The sequence below is a fragment of the Felis catus genome, chromosome A2, assembly GCF_018350175.1.
Source record: "Felis catus isolate Fca126 chromosome A2, F.catus_Fca126_mat1.0, whole genome shotgun sequence".
Taxonomy (NCBI): domain Eukaryota; kingdom Metazoa; phylum Chordata; class Mammalia; order Carnivora; family Felidae; genus Felis; species Felis catus.
In genome coordinates this window covers 165,605,975-165,631,934 of record NC_058369.1, presented here as the reverse complement: position 1 = coordinate 165,631,934, position 25,960 = coordinate 165,605,975, and the positions used below count along the sequence as shown (strand labels likewise).

Here is a 25,960-nt window from a genome sequence, read left to right as displayed (position 1 = left end):
GGCAAGTTCTCCCTCCTCAAGAAGGCCAGATAAGTGTTCACGTGTGTGTGTGTATGTTTGAGAAAGTGTGTGTGTCTCTTCCCAGTCTCAGATCATGTGGAACTATGGGTGCAGGGGCTAGAGTACCATGACTGTGTTTGTTTGCTGGACAAGAAATAGTTCCTAGTGAAAATCTCTCTGGAGTGTGTAAATCACACTTCCTGCTTCAGGAAGCATTGGGTTTGGTAAACAGAATTTTATCTTTGTTTGGAGATTAAGACCATTACCAACCCTGGGGACCATTATCCTGAACTAATGGCTTCATTATCCTGGCCTGGGGATGAAGGTCAAGGAGGTGGCAAACAGCTGACCTCACCTTTTTTCTCCTGCCATTCAACTGTCTTACAACACTGCCAAAGCAAAACATCTTATGAAGTAAAATTTCAGAATAATCAAGATTTAGTGTACCAAGAATTCTGCAAAATACACACTCCTCAAATATAGCCCCATCTGGGAAATCTATATATGCACATCTCTTCAGTGTGTGTATAGAGATGCAAATTTCTGATGCCCTAAAGTCAAAAAATTCATTCATTAAACTCCAGCACTTGCCTTTTTTTTTTTTTTGACAATTCTTTAATTTTGGCTCATCTGCCGGGAATTAGAGATGGCTACATATATTTAAAGTACATATGTTTGCATTTTTAGCCCTGCTGTTTAATAGAAAAGTGATTTATAATGCCAGATCGGCAGAGAGAGATTCTGTGGTGGTGCAGTGGAGCGCTTCCAGATTGAGTTGAAAGATGGTTTCTGAGCATGAATTATATGTCCGCATGTAAACAGGAAGACAAGGAAAATGATGAATCACCTCCTACCATTTCTTAGTGCAAAACTGCGGACTATATAATTTAAAATTTACTGCCAGCTATACCCATATAATGTGATCATACACCGAGAGCCTATCAAACACATTAGGAAACAAAGGCTATATTAAGGTTTCCTGCAACCCAAAGAAAGCCCATGAATAATTCACATTTCCACACATCAGGCCACCTAAAGGTGAATACATATGCAGTGCCCTTAATTCTGAAGAAAACTGATCAATTAGCCGTATGATTTGATTTAATATCAATGTGCTATTTCAGTTATCTTGGAAGACAAAGTTGCTGTCTCAAGCCCCTCAGAAGGTAATCTGCAAGTCCGGGCAATTTCGGGTCATAGTGATGGCAGTGAGGCTGTTAGACTTGGTGAGGCACATGGGGGGACCAGGACCTTGTGATCATGGCACTCTCTGCACATCTGCTACCTTTGATAAGCAAGTGGCTGGCTTCCCTGGGATCCCGACCGAACCCCTACCCTAAGGTGGGACCAAAGCAAAATCTCAGTATACCAACCTGGGGAATTCATTTTTTGGTTGATAAAACAGGAAAACCCATGTTGGATGGATTTTAACTGTGAAGTGTTTCACCATACCTTGATTTATTTTGCTTCTTTCTTTCTATTACTTACATTCTGAGTGTTCAGAGAAATAAATGTCACTACCCAGTAAACTACAGCAGAATGAAAATGCATAGTGAATCACAACACATTCCTTCCTGCCTGGCCTCTCCAGATTCCCTCTGAGCCACACGGAGTCCGTCCATCAGCCCTAAACTGATGGATTATCCATCAGACGACGTGTAGACCATCTGTGTCCCTCTCCTTGATTCTTCTGTTGTGGTCACAACAGTGCTTTTCAGCCTCTCTATCCTTGGCTGGGCAGAGGGAAATGGAAAGAGAAGGTCTTCCTTGGCACCCCTACCTCAGTAAGGAAGGGAGGAAGAGAGAAGGTTCGAGGATTCATTACCTTTATGTTTCCTTAATCTTATTGCTAACACCGATCAAGGTAACTGAGCTGGCTGGAGGTGCGCTCATGTCTAAGAACGTCTGTTTGCAGTTTATATATCTATTTTTTTAGAAAACTGTAATTTTCAGGGGCGTCTGCTGGTTCAGTCAGTACAACATGCGACTCTGGATCCCAGAGTTGTGAGTTCAAGCCTCGTGTTGGGTGAAGAGACCACTTAAAAATAAAATCTTTAGGGCTGACTGGGCGGCTCAGTTGGTCAAGCGTCCGTCTTGATTTCGGCTCAGGTCATGATCTTACGGTCATGAGATCTCACACACACACTCTCTCTCTCTGTCTCTCTCAAAATAAATAAAGAGATATAAAAAAATTTTTTTAAGTAAAATCTGTTTTTAAAAAAAGGAAAATACAATTTTCTAAATGTAATTTCCTGAAAAAATAGTATAATTCTAGTATGCATCAACGGAATGTTACTGCCCCATGTAAACATTAACATTTCAGAGACACACTATTTCCAGTTGACAAAATCTTTTAATGCTTGAAATCTGAGTTTGTCGTCCATCCTATTCCATCTTTCCTGTATTTGTGGGGGAGTCGGGGGTGGGTGTCATCGAATTCTTCGCAAGTCTTACTTAAACGTGCTCCCCACAGGTTCAGAGCCCAACGTGTTCGTTGGATGAAATCACTGAAGCCAATGAGCTGAGGGTAACAGGTGCCAACCCCCAAACCAGGGGCTGGTCTTATGGACGACCACACCCTCCTTTCCCTCTTTAGATCTGCGCTTTTCCAGAAAGTGTCTAAATGGAGTATTTACCAAATGGTAATTTCAGGTTTTCTTTTTTCTTTTTTAGTTCCATTTCTTTAAGGTGGAGGCTTGTGTTTCAACCTTGATGGGGGCCAACAATGGAGTCTGAGACTGACTGCGCCCCCCCCCCCCAAAAAAAAAGCCTGGACATGGTAAGCGCTTCAGTTCCCCTTTTGTGGGAAGAGAAACTGCCTAAACGCGGACCATCCGATCAGAATTAGTATGGATCTCATAGGTGTTCCACTGTTTCCTTGGACCTGTTCCCTTTTTCTCTTTCAGGGAGTGTTTTCACTGCCGTGGTTAAGTCTCTAAGTCAGATTGGATGTCGCTGAAGCGTGGAGCCTTAACGCATGTGTGAAGTTTGTTCTTTGGCAGAAACAGCAGTAACACAAACACGTGAGCGGCGCTAAACAACCAAGGCAGCCTCCAAGTCCACGTTGCCCGGATACGGCAGCACCCAGAACAGGTCTGGGAGAACGAGGGCACGCTGTCCTCGTGGGGCTGGCACCTGCGGGCATCTGGTGCTGGTTCGCTGGGTGGGGAGAAAGAACTACTACAGAATGTTCCGTAATTGAAATCAAAGGATCGCGCCCCCCCCCCCCCCGCCGCTTCCTTTTCTGGATGAAAATGGATCTGCAAGAGTCTCTGTGCCCTTCACCCGGGGTTCTTCTCCTTGATCCCGCCCCAAAGCTGGGAGTTCCGCAGCCTCTGTGTGGCTCCTTGGACCAAGGGTGACCTATCTCTGAAAACGGGCCCTCTGCCACCTCGGACGTCCTAAAATCCTACCTTGTGATTTTTATATGGCAACAGACTTGGCTCTACATTTTCAAATACGAAATGTATTCCACGGCTCTTCCAGAAAGAGACTTTGTAGGGACTCTACAGTAAGAGCTGTGGGCGCGTGGGGTCTAGCGGCTCCTGAGGATGAATCCCGACACTCACCCTTCCCCTTATGTCTGAGAGCTTTGACTTTCTTGCGTTCTCCTCCCCACGGAGTTAGCCAGGCCCCTGATGGCTCCTGGGGGTGTGGGGGTGGCCCCTGGTGCCACTCAGCCTTGTCTTCTCAGAAGCAGACTGGCCGCTAACTGGTCCTTACGGGACCTCACAACTGCTGTCGTTTCTGGCAGGGGGAGGAAAGAAGAGGGCCCAGGAAATGTATCTATTTACTGGCCCATGACCAGTCCCTCTCCTGCCCCTTCAAAAAAGCAGGAGGAAGGTAGTACTAGCTCGATCTGTCTTACCGTCTGGTGGCTGGTTGGAACAGTCCAATCTCCTATCGGAAAAATCTCAGCAAGTGCCTCCCCCCACCACTCGGCTCAGCTGTGGGGACTTCATCAATAAATGAACCCTGTAAACCAGGGATGGTGGAGGTGCTTTAGGCCGGCGTTTCCTTTCAAAGTGCAAATGAGTCATCGGGGATCTTGTTAAAATGTGGCTTCTGATTCAGCTTGCCTGGGGTGGGAGATGAGGGGCTGTATTTCGAAGAGGCTCCCAGACGTAGCAGGGTGCTGGTCGCGGACCACACTTTAGGAAGGGCCACTTCTCTCCAACCGCTATCAGCCTGTCGGGCAGACAAGACCTTGCCGTGGAGAACAGACCTCAGGGAAGGGACCTCGGGTGGTAGCGTTCCGTTTGGTCCAGCCTCTGGTCCCATTCTCTAATGTCCACAGGTGCACTCCATTCCGCCCACGTCTCCTGCCCACCTCAGATGGAAAGGCCACTAACGGGCCTAACATTTATTTAGCGGCTTCTGTATACCATGAAACGGCTCATCTGAGCCTCACAGCAACACTACGAGATGCCTATTTCATTCCTCGTTCACAGACAGGCAAAGGGAGACTCGGGAAGTTGAAGGAACGGGCTAACGGATGGCACCCGAACCTGGGTGTGTCTGGCTCAAAGCCTGTACTCTCGTCCACACATCAAAGTGGCCATTTGTGCGTTCAATTATTCATGCTTCTTTCGGTTCACACTCCGGTGAGCCCCTGCGGTGCGCCAGGTGCCGGGCTGGGCCTGGCGACTGCTCTCCGCGAAAGTCCTCGGAGGTCACGGGCACCCAGAGCCCTGGAAGTCTTTTTCTGGAGGCCCTACATTCCCCAATCTCCATTTCAAACAGTCTGATGGAAAATACATGCCGGCTGAATGCTTTGGTGGATAAATTGGGCTGCTGGAATTTTCAGCGGGCCTTTGGTCTCGAAATCCCTGTCATTTAGAACCTAAACACACATTTGAAATGTGTTCGGTGTGCTAATAGCTTCTGGGGCTGTGTCAACCATTTCAAATAACTAGTGACTTTGTTCCTCATTAGCGGTTGTGCCTGCCAAGCCTCCGGCGTTTCCAGCCACCTGTCCTTGGGGGTTTCCCACCTGCTAAGAGCTGCCACTTAGAGGCACAATTTAGTCTGGGGGAAAGGAGGGAGTCAACAGCCCTCAAAGACCGCCTTCTAGTTTGCTCATCCCGCTTGCCTGAGAGAAGGGAAGAGAACTGTTCCCTCTGAAGAGGCAGCCCCATCACGGCAACGCTGAGGCCTTCCCCCACCTCTGCCTTGGGTTTTCTCCGTCTGCGCGCCTATGGATTAGCCCACAGTATCCGTTCCTCGTTGCGCTGTGTCCCCAGAGTGCCCGAAGGGCCACACCGCCCCACTCCAATGACGCCGACACATGGTTCAGACCAGAGGGGAGGGTGTGGGTATCGGCCAGCGGGGACGGTCCAGTCTCATGTCCCCAAGTGCAACTGATGGACACTAACTGGAAACGCAGGGCACTGGGCGGGCTCAGCTTATCCCTTCCCCGTGAGCCACACATAGATTCGTAAACGCGGGGGTTGTTCCAGCAGAAAGGCCTCAGGGCAAGGCTGCCTCCACCCTCCACAGGCGGTGGGGGGGGGGGCAGTTTCTGGGCTCGGGCATCTCCAAACACGGAGGGAGACAAGGGAGGCTGCATGTGCAAGAGACGGGGCGACCATGATCGTGGAGGGGCCTCTGGCTACAGCGGACCAAAGCCACCTGTTGGCGGAGGCGGGGATGAGGACGAATGTCAGGCCCTGGAGCTACCCGTGTTAGAGCCTGAAAGAAAACCACAGATACACTCCTTTCCCTAGATTCTGGAGAAGTCAGCGAAAGCGCTGCACGCCCACAACTCGTTCTTGTGGAGCAGGGTTCTCACGCTTTGGCTGAGCCCAGCGTCACCCCAGCGGGGGCACCTTGCCCTCCACTCACTTCCCAAGCGGGTGGGCCAGGAAGAACGGGGTGGCGACAGGTGTGATGGTCCCCTCCTGGCCGTGAAATGCTAGTGGCCTGTTCCTCGTCACGTAGGGTCCGGTCTGTCTGTGGTAGGTTCCCTTCTCCCGCCACGCACCAGGGCCAGTGCGGTTCTGGAGACGCAGCGACAGCCCCTCTGGGGAAGGAAGCCGGCTCTGTGGCTGCAGAGGGGGTGGGGGGGGCACCCGGCTTCCCGGGGGGGACAGGGCTCTCCTGGATCTGATCGGACCGCCTACGACAGCGGGGAGGACTCGGCTGAGACGGAGGTGAGTCTGGGTTTGCCCAAAGCCTGCTTCAGATCCCGGCTCCACGACTTACTAGCCGGGAGACACTCGCGCCTGCTCGTCTGGAAAACGAGAAAATAAACCTCCGTCTCCAGCGAGTGCTCTGGGCGGAGCCTGGACTGCACCTGCGTCCGCCTCTCTCCGTGAGCAGTTGCTGCGGAACCCCCACAGTCTTGCTCTTCCCGGACACTTGGGGTGGCCCTTCCGCCACCACCCAGCCCGGCCTCCCTTCACAGAGCCCTGACCTTCAGGCCTCTCACCCTGCCCCATCCCAAGGCCCTCCCCACAGCCACAGCGCTAGTCCCGGCGTCTGGAGGGGATGGAATTTACTCCGGTGAGCTGTTTGCTGTGCTTCCCGGTTGCCCAGACAGCACGCGGAGGTCACGTATACAAATAACTAACTTTATTGCGTGCTTGTGACAGGCCAGGCACTGTCTTAAGTTCCTTACAGGCATTAACTCATACTAGCCTCCCAACGTCATTGTGAGGCAGGTGCTACCGTGATCAGCATTTTACATTTTGCTCTAAATCATCCAGTTATTAAGAAGTCAGGCCAGAACTCAACTCTGCAAACTGGCCCCAGGGATCGGGCTCTTCATTAGCAGAGGGACGGAAGACAGACTTTTAGGCTCTGCGACAGGCCACTGGCTACGGTAGGTTTGCTCCAGGAAGACCCTGAAGGACCCCAGGATGCAACGCCCACCCACCGCAGGTACCTGCAGGGTCTGTCCTGGATGGCAGGGCCTGGGGGGCATCCCTTAGTGTCCCCCCCTTCTGGAGGCTGATCCCTGTTAGGGACCTTTCTTCCACCAGCTGGGGAGCTGGAAGGTTACAGGAAGGACGCCTGCTGAGAAGCAACTATTGGTCTGTTCGATTCATCATCCTCTGGCTCCAAATTGGGAATAACGCGTCTTGCTATGAGGTTTTCCCCACTACACGGGAGAGTCCAGTTTGAAGACGGAGGTTGCTGTGGACAGCCCTCGACCGCCTCCTCGGGCCCTCCTGCACCAGAGACGCGTGCACTGAGGTCTAAATGCACATCTGCTAACGTTTTCCATCAACGGCCAAAGGTCAATGCTATTTGACTGTCCCCATCCCTCCCTTGGGCAAGAGAGAAAGGAGAAATGCAATTTTAATATTTCCATTCCGGAACCTACGGCAACCATTAGCATCACAATGATGACTGATGTGCACTGTGGCCTCCTGAGCCGCCTCCTACAGCAGGCGAGGAGCAAGGCGCCCCTTCCGAACCCGCAGTAAGAAACGATCATAATTCATGATAGCTTACAGCTGGGCTTCTCTATACTTATGGGATTGTTTTATGAGGATGGAAAATTAAGTACACTCCATATCGCTCCATCCTCTACAACGAGATCCGAAGAAGGGTTTCCTGGTTTCAAGTTCAACTTGCTTGCAGTGCCTGCAATTACTAGGGGATTTGAACTTCCAGGAGAATTACCACCACTCGTTTTATAAACTCTCGGATGAGAATCAGAGACAGAAAGGAAAACCACCAAAAGACACCAACCAAGGTGACATCCTTGCAGATCAGAAATCCTTGGACAGGAGCCTGGGGTGGGCTTTGTAAACGTAGGCAGCCTTGGGGGGTGGGGAAAGCGAAGAGGGAAAAAATGTTCCGGTGGGCAGGACCGGGAGAGACGAGCACACATACTACTGGGACAACTTCTGCGTGAGATGGGGCACATCTGCAACATCTAACAGCTCTCTCTGGGGACCAGGTTATCCCCCACCTCTTCTCACTGCCCTCCCCATCCCTGTCTGCACTTGAACCCAAGGCTGACGCTTCCTTTACTTTCCAAGGGAAGGAATGTGACAAGCGGTGTGATTTCCTGCCAGGCATGCTCTTAAATAGTTTTGGGGAAATCACTGTCGCAAAACACTCTTCCTCAGTCCAGATGAACTTCATCAGACTTCCCTAGATTTCTATTTATTTCCTTTCATTTATTTTTTTTAATGTTTATTTATTTTTGAGAGAAAGGGTAGACAGAGCGTGAGTGGGGGAGGGGCAGAAAGAGAGAGGGAAATACAGAATCCAAAGCAGGCTCCTGGCTCCGAGCTGTCAGCACAGATCCTGACACAGGGCTTGAACCCATGAACCGCGAGATCATGAACCGAGCCGAAGTTGGGACGCTTAACCAACCGAGCCCCCCAGGTGCCCCTCCTTTCATTTAAATGGCAAATACCCAGCACATCGAAGATTGTATATGTGTTCTGTGCATCTCTCTGAGATGTGACAGTTGGTGAGATGTGGTCAAATTATTTAGACAAGGAAAGAATCTTTAACACCTGCATAACTAGCATGTTCTAAATTCTGAGTTAGGAGGTAGAGTGTAGGAGGAACAACATCACCTTCTGGGAGACGGTTGTCCAGTCTGAGGCAGCCCCATGTTTTCACTTCAATTCCAAGACCTGATTTTTTTTTTAATGGCCAAAAACGAAGACTTATTTCCCTGACTGTGCTATCTGGAGCATCCCCTCAAACTGTGATCATTTTACAATAGGTTTCTAATGCACAATTGCCAATTAAACTGTGCGTTTAACCTCCGCACAAAGCACTCCATTTTCTGTTGTTGGGGAATCAAGCTTTTAAGTCAGCCGATCAATTCTGCAAATTATGTAAGTACACAGCACTTGCTTAATATTTATTATGTTGGGCAGAGTAGAATACAAGGAGAGTGGTGATAAACAGCACATTGCACCTTCCAGAATGGGTGAATCAGCCGGGGCTATCTGGATACAGCAAAGCCCTGGGTATCTTTCCTTATCTGGGGCTATTCAAATAATGGACAGGGAAAAAAAATGCAGTGAGGTTGGCAATTGTCGTGAGCAGAGTTCAGCTCTATTCTTGTCCAGGAAAATGATTCACTTTCCCCAGCCACCTCTTACCTAAATGATAAGTTTTCTGGATCCCTGCAAATGCTATGAGGTGCTCCAGTAGTAAAAGTTTTTGATATTCTGAGACCACATGTACTGAGAGCCTCTTTTCTCTCCAAGTAGCTGCCAAAAACTGTGGCTTTGATGTGTTCGTAACGAACTCATGGAGGTTGATGATTTATTTTTCTCTTAAGTAATGAACGATTGCCAATGCCTGCTTTCTGTCACGCTCCTGTAATAAAAAACAAAAATAATTCGTGGGGCACCTGGGTGGTTCAGTCAGTTAAGCGTCCGACTCTTGATTTCAGCTCAGGTCACGATCTCACGGTTTGTGGGTTCAAGCCCCGCGTCGGGCTCTGAGCTGACAGTGTGGAGCCTGCTGGGAATTCTCTGTCTCCCTCTCTCTCTGCTCCTCTCTCTCTCTCTGACCCTTCTCGGTTTGTGTGCTCTCTCTCTCTCTCAAAATAAATAAACTTTAAAAAAAAGAATAAAAATAATTTGTAATTAGAAGAATTAAATTACATGTAAAAACCAGGAACACAAATGTTCTTAAAAATAGATACTACTTTTACAAAAGGATATTTTCTCCACAATTTCCGATTCAGAGACAGATTCTCTGGGTTCTGTTTCTTCATTTATAAAATGAGAGTTTTGCGGGCCCCTGGGTGGCTCACTTAAGCGTCTGACTTTGGCTCAGGTCTTGATCTCGCAGTTTGCGGGTTCGAGCCCCGCATCGGGCTCCGTGCTGACAGCTCAGAGCCTGGAGCCTGCTTCGGATTCTGTGTTTTCCTCTCTCTCTGCTCCTCCCCCACTCGCATTCTGTCTGTCTGTCTCTCTCTCAAAAATAAATAAACATTAAAAAAAAATTTTTTTTAGTAAGAAAATAAATAACATAAGAGTTTGTTCCAGAAGTTCTATTCTGGGTCTTAACTCTATACACGCCTCTTGGTTTGTTTGAAAACAAACTTGTCTTGTAGTTAGAGGGAAAGTCTTCTTTGCTCCTGCCGCACCTGATCAACTACAGAATCCAAGGGCTGTGATTCAGAGTTTTGGGGTTCTGCTCTCCGGAACATAAATGCAGCAAGCCAGCACTAGGAGATCATGCCTTTTTACCCTCCTGTGTCTGGATCTAACTGTGAAAAGGCTATAGAGAATCAAGCAGGGAAACTGGTCCGATTCAGCGGCATTGACATAAAGGAGACATTTGTGTACATTTGGTGTTAATGTTATATATTGTTTTTTCAAAATCACGCAAATTGATAAATATGCTATAAAAAATCCACATCCTCCAAATGCAGTACCCTCTTACTACATGGAAACAAATGACATTACACTTGCAAATTCAGGATGCCAGGAAATGCGCATGATTAGGTTTTCACAGTCACAATGATTCCCGGGGCTGCCTGATTAGGCCCCGGATCTGAAAGCACCAGTCACTGGAGCTCGACATGTGCACCACGTGGGTGTGTTAATGTTGCTTTGCCAACAACGTACTTCACATTTTCATCGTGATATTTCCCCCATAAAATTCTTCCAGTCTGAGTATACAAAACTCCCTTCTCGGAGTGTCTAATTATAGGCCATTTCAAGGAGCAGACGTCGAGAGGAGTATCTCTGGGCCTGTTTTCCCTCCTAAGGGAAGGCTCCTCTGAGCTCCTGCTTGGATGCATTCAAGAACGCTCTCCACGCCCCACGTCTCGGACAAGACTGGGAACTTCTCCGAAGGACGTCATATACGTTTAGAAGAATAATCTACACAAGTGGAATTCACAGATCACAAAACTACCCGCTTTACAGGGAATGATTCAGTCTCAGTACATTCACAATGTTGCACAACCGCCACCCCGATCTGTCGCCAAAACCTCTCCATCACTCCGAAGTAAGACCCTATCATGTGCACTTTGCCGGGGCACTTCAGTGGTTTCTGACACATGGATGAACCAGAATGAACTGGAAGAATAGTTCACTCTATGGAACCTATTATTGTTCGGAGGGACCGGCAGGGCCGCGGAGCACATTGAGGACCAGAGCTGAACTCGAAGAGCTCAATCAACTTGGTCACATCACTTCACGCAATTTGGAAAGTTTCTAACGTATGTTAAAAGGTCACGTTGTAAACTGTTAAGGCCCAGGATGTCCAGGTGACAGCATCCCCGGCTCCTGCACGCTGTGCACAGAGACCACGGTGGCTCTGGTGACCATGAAGTTTGGAGGTACGCTGTGGGGGTAGCAATCACGGGGCATCTTTATGCCTCTTCTTCTGTTTCCGGTTTTGGCAAAATAAAAGAGGTCGGGACTCGGCTGTAAGGAACCTCTCCATGACGCAAGACCTCTGAGCCTCCGATAGTCCACAAGGGGTCCCCTACGGCTCCGACGTCCCTGGACGCTGACTCTAGGATTTCAGAGACTCTGGAGTCTTTTGACACGGAACCACGTGAGTATATACAAACACTCCCCAGAGAAGTGTGCTGAGTGCAGAAGGCCAATCCCAAAAGGTTACATACGTAGAGTGTGGTCCCATTTATATGACATTCTTGAAATCAAAGACAGATAGGAGCTGAGAACAGATTAGTGGGTGTGGGGCTCAGGAAGGGTGCGGAGGGAGTGGGTGTGGCTACAGGAGTAACAGGAGCCCTCCTTTTAGGGATGGCAATGTCCTGTGTCACCTGTCAACGTCCCGCTGGTGGCATCATGCTGTGGTTCTGCAAGATGGCCCCACTGGGGGAAAGTGGCTGAGGAGCACAGGAGATCTTTCTGGATTATTTCCTACGAGTACATGCGAACGTATAGTCACGTCAAGATAAAAAGCTCAGTTAACGGGGCGCCTGAGTTGCTTCAGTGCCCAACTTTGGCTCAGGTCATGATCTCACAGTTCATGAGTTCGAGCCCCATGTCAGGCTCTGTGCTGACAGCTTGGAGCCTGGAGCCTGCTTCGGATTCTGTGTCTCCCTCTCTCTCTGCCCCTCCCCTGCTCATGCTCTCTCTCTCTCTCTCTCAAAAATAAGTAAACATTAAAAAAAATGTTTAAAAAAGCTCAATTAACTGAAAAGGACAAAACCCCATTGAGCCTGTTCTTAACAAGGGAAGAATAAACACTTGGAGAAAAGAGCATCAGTGATGATTAATAAAGGACCAAGTGCTATCTCAAGGTGGCACCAAAAAAGTGCACTTATTAAGATGTAAATATTACAACAGGCACATGATCTAAGCCATAATCTGGTTCCTGTCTGATGCCAGACAGAATGTAGTTCAGCACAGGAAAGAGTTATTCAGACATATTCAGTCTGTGTGTGCGTATGTGTTTATGTATACATGGACACACACATATGAAGAATTACAGGGAATGACTCTACACACATAAATGCATATGTACTGGAGCATCTGGGGGGCTCAGTCGGTTAAGCACCTGACCTCGGCTCAGGTCATGATCTCACGGTTCATGAGTTTGAGCTCCGCGTCGGGCTCTGTGCTGACAGCTCAGAGCCTGGAGCTGCTTCAGATTCTGTGTCTCCCTCTCTCTCTGCGCCTCCCCTGCTCATGCTGTGTCTCTCTCTCAAAAATAAATAAATGTTTAAAAAAATTGTACAAATGCACATGTACCCACATGCACACATACGCATGCCTGTGCACACACGTACACACAGAGGCACAAGGTCACCAGCCAGTCAGCAGCAGAAGGAAAAGTAGAGTCCTGACTCGCTGCTGCTTCCACACCAAGCTCTCCTACAAAATCAATCACGTCACAGAAAAGAAACACACTTTCCCCCCCACTTAACCTTGACAATGACCTGCCACGGGGTGTCAACAGCCATGTGGTTTCCGTCTGTCCACAGAAATCAGTGCCCCCACGTCGGAGCAGCGTCTCTTCAAACAAGACTCATCAGGGTTTGTCATATGTTCACACCAGGGAAGGGAGGCTAATGGTGAGAATGAACTCTCCTTACATTAAATCACCCGGAGGTCACTGAGCAATCAATCCTTCTCCGTGTCACTCTGGGCAAGGTTGAAATGCCCCCCATTCCTTGCCAACAAGCAAGGATTTCGAGTGCGAAACACGCCTCTTTCCCACAAGTCCCGTCAAGGAGACACACGCACCGTGGAAGCAACTTGTTGTTGGATAATGTGTCTTTACCCAATTAGAGAGCTCTGCATTTAACCTTCCAGGGGCATTTTATCCACAGACTGGGCTGTAGAGGGTGAAGACGCCCAAGACTCCCACGCCTGACTCTGATCATGTCACCGCTGTTCCCGGATGTCAGACACACCCTGTGGGCTGATGAGACAGGTAAATGTACACAGAGGGAGCCCCAGATGCACAGTTAAAGAAGACACGGGGTCATTACATGAAATGAACATCCTTCCAGGGCTCGTTCTGGGCGATCCAGGCTCCAGAAGGGCCAGGAACATGTCCCCCGAACACACCAGCAGTTCCAACAACACAAGCTAACTCACAACAACAGCAGCAGTGTCTGGAGCCTTCTATCCCATCAGGCCTTGCCATCCACTATCCACCGCGCCACTCCTGAGACCCCGCCATGGTAGCTACCACGGCCTCTGTTCCCTTAAATACAGGAGAGTGCAGGGCAGCTGACTGAGAAGGCGGAACGGGTCCACGTGGTCACAGGTGGGGGGCGGCAGCCTGAGCAGAGACTGGCCTCCCTGCCCCCACGATCAGAGGCCAGTGGCCCATGCCCAGTGCCACATTGTGCTTTTTTTAAATGTTTATTATTTATTTTTGAGAGAGAGAGAGAGAGAGAGCGTGCGCACACAATTCACGGAGGGGCAGAGACAGAGGGAGACACAGAATCCAAAGCAGGCTCCAGGCTCCGAGCTGTCAGCACAGAGCCCGACACGGGGCTCAAACTCACAAACCGCGAGATCATGACCTGACCCAAAGTCAGAGGCTTAACCGACTGAGCCCCCAGGGTGCCCCTGGTGCCACGTTGTTTCTGAGCATGCTCAATCCCCGCTATTTCCCACTGGCCCTGCTCGGCCCTCCTGCACCCACACCCACGCACAGTGCTCGGACGTCCTTGAACCCATCAGTTCTGTTCCTCACCTGACTTCATCCGTCCTTGTAATTCCTCGTCCCCACTGTGGTCTTTGCAAATGCCGGGGACAGGGACAGCAATGTGACTGCTCCATAGAGCCCAGTCCACACGTCCTGACCAGCTTCTGACCAGGGGCCAGGAAGGCAAGGAATGACCTCTGAGGGCCAGGCCCACCTTAACACGGCCTCAACTCTGGATGCTGGTCCTGCCCACGCTGTGTGGAAGAAACTGCTCCTTCAGTGATGGCATTTGGGGCCTCATTTTTCCTAACAATTATGCCCATATTCCACTACCTAATATTAAAACAGCAAAATCCCACGCCCTGAATGCTACCTGCAAATGCACCATACTGTACATGAGCTAACCTTACCTCATTTCCAAATCTAATGCTTTTAATAACTCTCCTGTGAATGAACTATTAAGGTTATAATTATTATTACTGCTATTTTCTGGAGAAAAAAACTTAAGTAATTCAGGCAGGGCCATCAGCTAGTGAACGGGAAAATCAGAACTCCAGCCCAGGCTTGTCTGACGTTAATACCCTTATCCCTAAGCTCCACGATGTGCGGCTAAAGTAAAAACCACGACCTGTGTCCACAGCAGGAAAAAAATAATTGTGCTCTGTGTGTACGTGTGTGCTGGGCATGTGCGTGTATTAGTTGATATCTGTGGATAAATCGAAAGCCTAAATGTAGCCCAGGTGCTGAGCTAAACTCTGGGACACAGGGGTAGAATGAGACCTATCATCTGCTTTTGAGGGGATTCCAGTCGGGGGCAGGGGCATGGCTATGGGGACATCACAAGAGTCCACACGGAGACTGACCAGGTCCCGGGGGACAACCCCTCTCCCGGGGGAGAGACCCACCCAGGGGGTGACTCAGGCTCGACGGGGGGAGGCAGGGAGTGGGCAGCGAGTGGAGGCTGATGGGAATGCAGTGAAAATGCTTGCACTTCCACGGAAATATGTGAACGTGCTCACGAAAAGACTTAGCTGTCATGATTTCTTTCCCCGATGGCCCCACAGCACTACGTTATCAAAACACCGTTTCCCCGCGTTACTGACATGTAACTGACACAGAACATGACTTAGCCTAAGGTGTGCGGCGTGATGAGGGGATGCCCACGGACGCCGCGTCCCGGTCACCACCAGCCAGAAAGTGCCGCCATCCGCTCACCTTTGTGCGTGCGGTGAGGACATTTGCCACCTGCTCTCTTGGCCGCTTCCAAGTGCATGACCCAGAACCGCAGGACTTCGGCCCAGCGTCCGTTCTGGTTCTCTCTGCTCCAACAACTCCGTGGGTGGTGATGCTGTCCACACTGAATGCAAACTCTCCAGGGCAGCGGCACCACTTCAGGGGCCGGGGGCGCCCGTGGGGCACGGCAGGGGTCTGCAAAATGCCTGCACACCACGCCTGGTGCTTTAGGATCTCCAAGCCATTAGTGTATTTAAACCCCCCAAACTGGGCGAGCGGATCTAGTCCTGGCCTCTGGGTTCAGGCAATGCTAACTACAGTGAAGGTCAAGGTGACAACTAAAGACAAAAAAGGTCTCTAGCAGCCGTGTGATACGACTTGCCTCAACGTGTACTGCAACTCTGTGATGTGAGGGCTATTACAAGTACTGAAACAAAAACAGATCAGGAAATTTAAGTCAAGAGCTTTAGCCTCAAAGTTAACAGGTGGTGCTGGGACATGAATTTAGATTTGTTCTTATTTTAAAAGCTCTTTTCGGAGTGCCCTGGGGCTGAGTTGGTTAAGTGACCGGCTTCAGCTCAGGTCGTGATCTCACAGTTTGTGACTTCGAGCCCCTCATCGGGCTCTCTGAGGTCAGCTCAGAGCCTGGAGCCTGCTTCAGATTCTGTGTCTCCCTCTCTCTCTGCCCCTCCCCTGCCTCCCTCCCTCCCTCTCTCTCTGTCTCTCTCAAAAATAAATAAACTTAAAAAAAAATAAAGGGGTGCCTGGGTGGCTCAGTCACTTAAGCGTCCGACTTCAGCTCAGGTCATGATCTCACGGTCTATGAGTTCAAGCCCCGCGTCGGGCTCTGTGCTGACAGCTCAGAGCCTGGAGCCTTCTTCGGATTCGGGGTGTCCCTCTGTCTCCGTCCCTCCCCCATGCATTCTCTGTCTCTCAAAATATGAACAAAAGTTTAAAAATTTTTTTTAATTAAAAATTTTAATTAAAAAAATTTTTAAAAAAAGAAAACAAAAACAAAAACAAAAAATCCTTACTGAGGGGCACCTGGGTGGCTCAGTCAGTTAAGGCATCGGACTCTTGATTTCGGCTCAGGTCATGATCTCACAGTTCATGGGTTCAAGCCCCATGTTGGGCTCTGTGCTGATACCCTGGAGCGTGGTTGGAATTCTCTCTCTCTCCCTCTCTCAAAAACCAAAATTAATTAGTTAAACTCAAAAAAAGCTCTTTTCAAGTGTATGCAGTTCCAATTACATAGTTTATACTTTCCCTGTTGAGCAGGATCACAGCACGTGGGTTTACTAATCACTATTCCAAAGTCACCCTTAGCTGTTGATCTGTCTGCACACAGTCTCGAGAGGACAGGGATGATTAACAGCCATCGCATGAAGCCAGCTGCGATGGTCCCCATGTCAACCTGCTCTTCCAATGCCTTCTGGTTCACGAGCATCCCGGATGAGAGCTTGGAGGGTTGTCAGAGTGTAAGTGTGGACGAGGTCCTAGCTGCACTGCTGTTTCAGGTAGGCATGAGCCTAGACCAGCCTTCCGCTAACTTTGAGTACCTGGAAAAATCCATTTTAAAAATGAAAATCCTTTCCCCATTATCTGTAACCACAGCTGAAATTGTTCCTTCTCCTGCTGATTATGACACATCAGACACATCGGAGCACCCAGCTGGAGCTGGGGGGCTGCTCCCTAAGTGTCGTGTCCTTCATCGATGTCAGAGGGGATGCCCTTTGTTGAGGGAAGGAGAAGTCACAATTTTGTTTTGTTTTGTTTTTTAGAAAATGGAAGCCAATTCTGAAGAGACTGCTGCAAATATTTTATACTGAGGACCATCCAAAGGAGATTAGGCAGCTTTGCTTCCTTGGATAGCATTAAAAAAAAAACAAAAACTTTTTTTTTTAAGTTTATTAATTTATTTTGAGGGTGGGTAGGGGCAGAGAGACAGGGAGACAGAGAATCCCAAGCAGGCCTCACGTGGTCAGTGCAGAACCCGACTCGGGGCTCGAACCCACAAACGGTAAGATCATGACCAGAGCCGAAATCAAGAGTTGGACCCTCAAACGCCTAAGCCCCCCACACGTGCCCTGGAGAGCATTTTTTAACACAGAGCTCCACAGCTGCCAACAAGGCAGGATTAATGCTCCACGGGTGACACATTTTGCAACCTACTGTTTCCCAGGCACTAAAATAATAAAAAAGCACCACTTTGGTTTTCTTTTAATCTCTCACATTTCCTCCAAAGAAAACTCAGGAGAAAAAATATACAATACTTGAAGCCTAATTCACGAGAATTAATGTCTTTCTCTTAAGAGTTCTCCTGACACAGAAATCACTGGGTTGTACCTGTTTTGAAATTTTCTGAGACCACGATGTCCCAGAAAGGCCTCAGTAGTTCTGTGTACCGACCTTTACCATCCGTATCCGCAAAAGGTGCTCAGACCTGCTTCTCGGTGGCTCAGGGGGTTATTAAAGACGTAGGTGCCCAGCCTCTCCAGTGGCTCTTATTCTCAGCTCCCCATCACAACCACCTGGGGAACCTTCAAAAGTCCCAAAGCCCAGGCCACACCCCCAGAATGATTAAACCAGACTCTCTAGTGTATGAGGGGTAAGAGCGCGTGAAAAGTCCCCGCCGGGTGACTGCCGAGTGCAGTGTCAGAGGGGACCTCCCTCGGTCCCCTAAACTGCAGGGGGTCCCGTGTGACACACGGGCTCTGCACTGTCAGGGGACTCTCTCAAAAGAAGCCACTGCGGGCAGAGGTGCCATCAGATTCATTTTTCCGTCATTAACACAGCGTTAGACTCATACCCGCACTCTTCATAAGCAGCTAGCTACTGGATGTGTAAATGAGTGGAGTAAATGGGTAAGTTGAACTCAGCTACCAATTAGCTTTGTCCAAGATCAATTGTTCATCACAAAAATGAGTCCTGCTTAGTTAACAGGATAGTTAAGATCCAGTGAATTAACGTATGGCGGGGGGGGGGGGGGGGGTGGGCACCTAACACAACGACAGATTTTCATTTCTGTCTTTCCGGTAGCACCTGTGGACTAGGACACTGACACCAGGGTAATTAATCCCAGTATGGTCTTTTGGGCTAAAAAGGCTACAATAACCAGCAATGGCTCCTGCGGAAGATCCAAACTTTGGTGGGGGAGGGAGGGAAGAGGGGGAGGGGAGTTGAGGTCCTGACTCAGGACGCAGCAGCACTAAAAACTTCAGATGAACACCAGCTGGGGTCCCCAGACAGGCTTCGCCACGTTTGGGCAAATCCCACAAGAGTTTTGCCCACAAACCAATGAATGGCTAGGTGGGTAGAAAACTGAGACAAGGATTTGGGGGGATCGTGATGACGACCAATAGAAAACGAGGTTGTGTTCCTCAGGGGCTTTATCAAGGAGACTCGGGGAAGGGTGCTGTGGATTCAGAGGGACAGGACAATAAAAGGAATATGGGGCCTTACCAGCCCATTGCACACTCATCAGCCCCCGTCTCATGCCAAGACTCATTCCTGAGCCGGGAGGGTGACGGTTAAGTCACAAAACAAAGGAAAGGAAAACAGCCTTGCAATCTTCTGCTGATGGCCAAATTTATGTAACAACTTGATCCGTGTTAGGAGGTGCCCAGATATCTGGCCAAACACTATGCTGGATGTTTCTGTGAAGGTGTCTCTGGATGACGTTAACATTGGAATCAATAAACTGAGTAAATCAGATTGCCCTAATGTGGGTGGGCCTCACCCAATCAGCTGAAGGCCTGAATAGAACAAAAATGGTGATCCTCCCACGAATACGAGGGGACTCCCCATGCCTGACCGCTTCAAGCTGGGACATTGGTCTTTTCCAGCCTTTGGACTTGAAGGGAAACATCAACTCTTCCTGGGGCTCCAGCCTGCAAACCTTTGGCCTGGCAGTTCCGCCACGTTCTCACATTTTCCGCCTCAGACTGGAACGACACAGCTGGCCAGCTCACCAGCCGATCAGATCTTAGGCCTCTGCGATGATGAGGCAATTCCTTACACTACATCTCTCTACGGACCCACCTCCTACTAGTGCTATTTCTCTGGAGATCCCTGACTGATGCATGAACACACCAGACGCCTGCATACCTGCAGATGACCTCGGTAAGTCCTGTGACCATCGGGATAGAGGATTATCTTTGTTCTACCGCCAGCTGGAGTAATTTTTAAATACAAGAAGTGAAAATTACACTGAGGACCCACGTACCCACTCTCCCACCCTCCGCCCAAGTGAGAGAGAACAGTGAAAGATGACATTAAGCCACAAAACCACCATGCCTGTGCATAAGGACAGGAAAGAGCTCAAAACAATGCTACTGCATTATGTACATGCAAGTGTGATGTGTATCACACAGGGGCTCCATGCTCTCGGATGGGCAAAAGTTGGAACGCCTACAGGTGTCCTGTCTGGTGCACATTCCAAGTCCTCTGTAGTGGGAGGGATCAGTGGAGCACTGAGCCCATCTGTAACACCCCAAATGGCTTTGCTTCCGGCCGATGACCTCTTCCGAAAGGGTGGTTCATCCCTCTTGCGCTTCTGGGGAAGGGGCCATACGCTGGACGTGCCATTCTGCTAGGATGAAATTCTAGGTCCGAGACGGCGGGAGGGGCAGACCAGGTTCTCTGCCCCTTCTCATGCCAGTGGCGTGGCCGTCAAGGTGAATGTTACCGGGCTCCGTGAGGTCGGGATATGAACTCAAAGCAATGACACTCTAAATTAACTGCGTGGTGACACAATCTATATTAATTGAACATGATTGATTCTTATTCAGAACAAATGGGCATCTTGGCATGGCCATAATGATATGTCAAAAGGGCTTCATTATAGTACCTCATTGTCAATAGATAAAGTTGGCTGAATTGGGTCAGCAGGTACCACCTCCAACTGTCCTTTGTTATGACATCACAGAGTCCGAAGTAGACAATAACAGGTGGATTTCAGGGGATGCTCCTTCCCCCCGCCCCGTGCTGGGCTACCTCTTGCTTACAAGAACACCTTCAGGACTGTCCTCTGCTGCTGAGGCATTCTGACGGGGGCGGGGGGCCACCTGAGCACCAGTCAGGAGGAGGGAGGCGTTTCTTCGGCCATCCCCACCGCACCTACCCATGCTATTCCAGACTGAGCCGGGGCTGGGGTGGGGAGAGACGGCACAGAAAGGTACATGCACGCTTCTTGCCCGTTCCTGTGGATTTTCCTCCTTCTCCCAAGATGAAAGAGGAAAAACAAGATTTTACTGGACTCTCAGGGAATTCCCAGGCAAAAAGCATGGAGGTAGAAACGGGCAGGACTACATGAGGAATGAGGTGAATTTTAAGTAAGGGGAGTGGTGCACGACAAGGAAGGCTAGATTCAGTAGGAGAGGGGCAGGGCACCCCCCTTAGAGCAGTCTGGCCCTATCTGGGCAGAGTGACGCCATCCCGCAGCTTCCCGATGGGCAGAGGCGAGAGGAAAACAGTGTTTTCGGATTAACCCAAGGTCCTCGGGGGACCTGGTTCATGGCCATGGAGCCCAGGTGCTCCTGGAAAGCAGGCAAGGTGATACTCTCCACAGCTCAAAGGTAATCATCTTCAAACAACCAACACTCAACAGAGAAATAAAGGCCCTCCAAGAAATTCTGATGGCTACGAATAACACAACAAATCACTGGCTTTTGGTCATTCACTCCATGAGCGCCTGTGACTTCTCATTCCGAGCGAGACCACACACGGGCGATGGCGGATCTCAGGGTGATGAGGCCCCATCACAGCTCCGCAGGGAAGGCCAGCTTCCTGGGGCTGGTGTGACCGACATGGAACCTGAGCTAGTGTCTCAGAGTCAGGAGGGAGGGGCTGATCGCGCTAGGAAGGGTCCTGAAAAGTGAGGTGCTGTTGCCAAACACACAAGGAAAGAAGCCACACCAGGAAGGCCACACGTCCCACCCAAAGAACCTGGCCCGCGGAGGCCGTGATGAGAAGCCACACTGCAGCACAGGGTCCTACTGAAAACTAGTAGGAATCTCGGAGATGTGTTGGTGTCCTCTAGAATTCCAGACAACTAGGACCACTTGGAGGCTTCTAGTAAGTAAAAAGGAGTGCCTTGATAGAATTTAACTTTTAGAACTATCACCTAGCAGCAAGGTGGGCAATGAACTGCGGTGACCAGGGGCAGGGAGATGACTGTAGCCGTAACTACCCAGCACCTGGGTGAACGTAGTGTGGTCACTTCTCTGCTTCATTTACATTTATTTTTATCTTCTCGCAGCTTGCCCAAAAGGAATCCAGTCGGGCATCATGTTCACAATGTGAAGAGTGAAACTTGGGGCGCCGGACAAGTGTCCGAGCGTGTGGCCTGGCGCTGTTTTCCAAAGGTCTGGTAGCTGGCTGTAGCTTCTCCATTCTCCCCCAGTTTGCTCATGGGGCTGCTGAACACTTCTCACATATGTCGAAAGTGTGATTTTGGGGCTCCTGGGTGGCTCAGTTGGTTAAGCATCTGACTCTTGGTTTCGACTCAGGTCATGATCTCACAGTTCATGAGATCGAGCCCCACGTCAGGCTCTGCACTGACAGCTCACAGCCTGCTTGGGATCCTCTCTCTCTCTCTCTCTCTCTCTCTCTCTCTCTCTGCTCCTCCCTTGCTCACTCACACTCCCTCTCTCTCTCAAAATAAATGAATAAGCTTTTTTAAAATGAAAGAAAGGTGATGCTAGAAGTTATCTATCCTGAGGATGCTAACGTTACAGCCATATTTGTGGAGAAAGGGTAGTTGTTTTAACAAATGGTGTTGAAACCTCAGATATCCACACCCCCCCCACACACACAGAAATTTAATCCATACTACATACGATATACAAAAACCATCTGAAAATAGACTGTAAGGTCTAAACATAAAACCTAAACTTATAAGACTTCTAGAAGAAAGGTAGGAGAAAATCTTTGTGACCTTATATTAGACACATTGCCAAAAGCAAGATCCCTACCAGGGCCAACTGGTAAATGGGATATCATCAGGAGGAGAAACTTCTGTCAAAAGGGAATGAAAAGAAAAGCTACCATTTGGGAGAAAATATTGGCCATAGATTAGTCAAAGGACTTGTATCCAGAATATATAAAGAACTCTCAGAATTCAACAATAAGAAAACAAAGCAAACCCTCAGTAATAAAATGGACTAGAGATCTGAACAGACACTCCTCCAAGGCAGATACACAGATGACAAATCCATGCAAAGATACGGAACAACATACCTCACGCGGGAAGTGGGAACAAAGCCATAATTTAGTAGCAGTACACGTCTACTAAGAGGACGAAGGAAAGATGCCTGATCATGAAAGAATGCACACTCACGGACTCCTTGTGTATACAGTTCTAGGAAATGCACCCTAGACCATGGTGGCTTAAAGCAGATCTCTGGTTTCCACAGGAGGGCTCCAGAGTGAGCGACACGAGAAAACTTTTCGGGACCACGATGTGTTCCCTATCTCCCTATCTTGATTGCGGGGTTGGTTTCTGGATGTATACATCTGCCGAAGCGTATCAAATTGCACACTTTAAATATGGGTGGTCTGGGGCCCCTGGGTGGCTGATCTCATGGCTTGTGAATTTGAGCTCTGCAGCGGGGTCTCTGCTCTCAGGTCTCTGCTCCGGATCCTCTGTCTCCTTGGCTCTCTGCCCCTCCCCCACTCACACTCTCTCCCTCTCTCAAAAACAAATAATTAAAAAAAATCAATAAGGGTAGTTTGCTGTATTGTATTTATCTGTCAATAAAGCTGTTCCAAGAGATAATTAGAATTCTATACGTATGATCCATATCTTTGAATCTTGAGTTTTCTGATCATCTCCTCTTTTATTTCACCCTCCCTTGTACTGTACTGACACCCTCATTTCCACATCTCTTCGCCTCGTACCTACAACTATACACAAGTTGCCTTTATCAGGAGAAAACGATACACTGTTTTTTTTCCAACAACCCCAGCACTAGCAGCCCCTGGCCACGGGATGGATTTCTAAGTTCCACAATGACAAACATTTAAGAAAAAATATCCAATCTCATCAAGGTGAGCAGTATCTTGGGACTACAGGCAGTTTTTCTCTGGGATTAAGCAGCTTCCCTGGTGGGTAATCCTTTTCCTCAGACTCGATCAGAGCTAACTCAAATTGGGCTCGGTCTTCCTTCAGAAAAGAAGCTGCTACTTTACATGTAGGTACATCCATGGCAGTTGGGAGGCAGGAAGCCTTCAGCTTTACGCTTCTCTTTGGCCCTCGAGGACAATCTATACTGCCGAGGTGCTCACATACATAGCAGGTGCACCCTGGGATGCTGTATCTGTCCTACCCTGTCTAGCAGGCAGAAATACCTCATGTCGCTTTCCTCCAATTTTCGTATTCCTGCTTGAACTTAACTTGTTAGTCTGGTGACACATCTCTCTCTCTCTTCCTCTGCAGATCCTGGTTTCTCCAGTCGTGGAGGATTTCTCCCCCACGGGGACTGTCTTGCACATGATGGGAGACAGCAATTGTGTGTGACCAACAGTGAGAACACAGGGTTTAAGACCTCCCAGACTCGGGTCGCAACCCTGCATTTCGAACTTGTTTGCCCTCTTGCCAACACGGAACACGCTGCCTCTGTTCCGGCCACACTGCTCCAAGGCTTACGCTGTCTTGTCTGTGCCCCTACGTGCACGTGTTTTCTCATATCCCCTCAAACAAATTTCTGTTTATTAAAATGTTACCCACTACTTAAGGCTTCAATCAAAATGTAGCCCCTCTATTTCAATTTTACTCCAACAAATATCCAACCCTTGCTTCTCCATGAAGACGGTAAGAGGGCAAAACATCAAACAAATATATAGACACTGGGATGTAACATGGACATCTACTTTATGAACATATGGATGCTGTTTTCTCCTGGTTCTTCCATTGCCCCCCAAGATTTCCAGCACATGTCTCCGCACACACAGGTAATGCTCAGTATGAGACTCTGAAGAGAGTCTGAAAGTATAATGTATGCTTAATTTATAGCAAAATCATTCCAACATCTTCAATCTGGTATTGAAATTTGCAAGTAAATGGCCATGCTCACGGGCTCCCGCAACCCATCTGCATACTGTTAGCCCCTCCACAGCAACACAAAGCAAAAATGCCTAAGAACCTCCAGTCTGCTTACCTAAGTATATGTATTTACAGGAATAATTAGCTCCAAGAGTTCACATTTACTGAGGACTCCGAACAGGAAATGCATGAACTTCTAGGTTTACCACTGGAAATAATTCCTGTGCCTCAGCTCAATAGCTCCCAACTTCCTTGCGCTCACGGATACACCTGGCCTCAGGCCATCCCAGGCACCCCCAAACCCTACCTCCAATTCTCCACCTCGGACACCTACCTCACTACCTGGAGTGCCATATCCTTGTCTGCATAAGACTCCACAAAATTTCATGTTTCGATGCCTTGAATCGCACCATTTTATATGCTTGGTCCATATGGGGATTTTTTGAAAACTCATTTTTAAGCATCGAATTGAAGTTTCTCCTCTTTGCAGTCTTCCTCCAAGCCCCCTGCCTTCCAGAGAACATCAGGTGCCCTGTTTCGATGTTTCCAGGGCACTTGATCCCTCTCCCCATCTGGCACCTTGCACATGGTACTCTGATTACTCGTGCTAAATTCCTATGCTGAATACAAGCCCAGCCAGGGCCTTCTTCATATCTCTACCCAAATTTGTCCTGGAGGGCTTATACAGTGCCTGAAATGGTGCCAAGAAATGGTTGGGGAATTGATCTGAAAGTCTCCTGTAAGTCCTCTTTACCTTACTCTCGGCATTCCTGCAGCTGAAGACAGGAGGAAGAGAATCAAGCATTAAGGGACAGAGATATACCAGCATCTGTTCCCTGAAAGGCTTAGGTTAAGTACTTGCTTTTTTTTCCCTGCCTTCTTTCCCTAACTGATAAATTATAGAGCAGAAATATTCAGCTTCCTAAATCAAAGGGCTATCTTAAATTCAAAGGTGAATAACAAACAATGCATATATCACATCTATATATAATGGCTAATAGCCAAACTACCTAACAATGTTAATATTCCTAAAGAGAAAAAAATATATTCCTAAAGAGGGCCAGGCAAGAAGAAAAACAACCGGGGAAAGGAAACCTTGTTTGATGTTTTCAGATACTATGGTAACGTTAAGATCAGCAATGAGGCTGAAGTAAATAGACTTGATGAATTCCCAAGTGATTCATATTCAATCATACATTTTAATGTATATAGTAAACTGGATTTAAGCTAGCTTCATCCACCCATCCACCCATCCATCTACCCATCCACCCATGCATCCACCTGTCCTATCCATCCACCCACACACCCATCCATAAACCATCCATCCATCCATCAATTCACCTACCCACCCATCCATCCACCCACCCTCCATCCATCCATCCATCCATCCATCCTCCATCCAACGGATATTTACTTAGCACACACACCTTTAGTCTACATGCTGTAGCTAAATATTAATTATGGGCTAGTGCCCACAGAAAAAGGAAAGAGAAACCAGCCTTTGTGACAAAGTGAAAGGCCTCTGCTTGCACATTACATTTGTGATTCATTTATTTCTCAGAAAATCTTACAGGATAAGTAATCTTGTCACTATTTTACAGATAAGGC

General features: G+C 48.7%; 1 protein-coding gene and 1 long non-coding RNA gene across 6 annotated transcripts in view; one reads left to right on the top strand and one right to left on the bottom strand.

Annotated features, from left to right (window-relative positions):
• Window positions 1–25,960, bottom strand: part of DPP6 (dipeptidyl peptidase like 6) — a 949,991-nt gene that overhangs the window by 567,309 nt on the left and 356,722 nt on the right. The gene's annotated exons all lie outside the window — the stretch shown is intronic.
• On the top strand, window positions 21,564–24,040 carry LOC109497706. The gene is made up of 2 exons (XR_002154103.3): window positions 21,564–21,674; window positions 23,747–24,040. It is a non-coding gene; the product is annotated as an uncharacterized LOC109497706 (long non-coding RNA).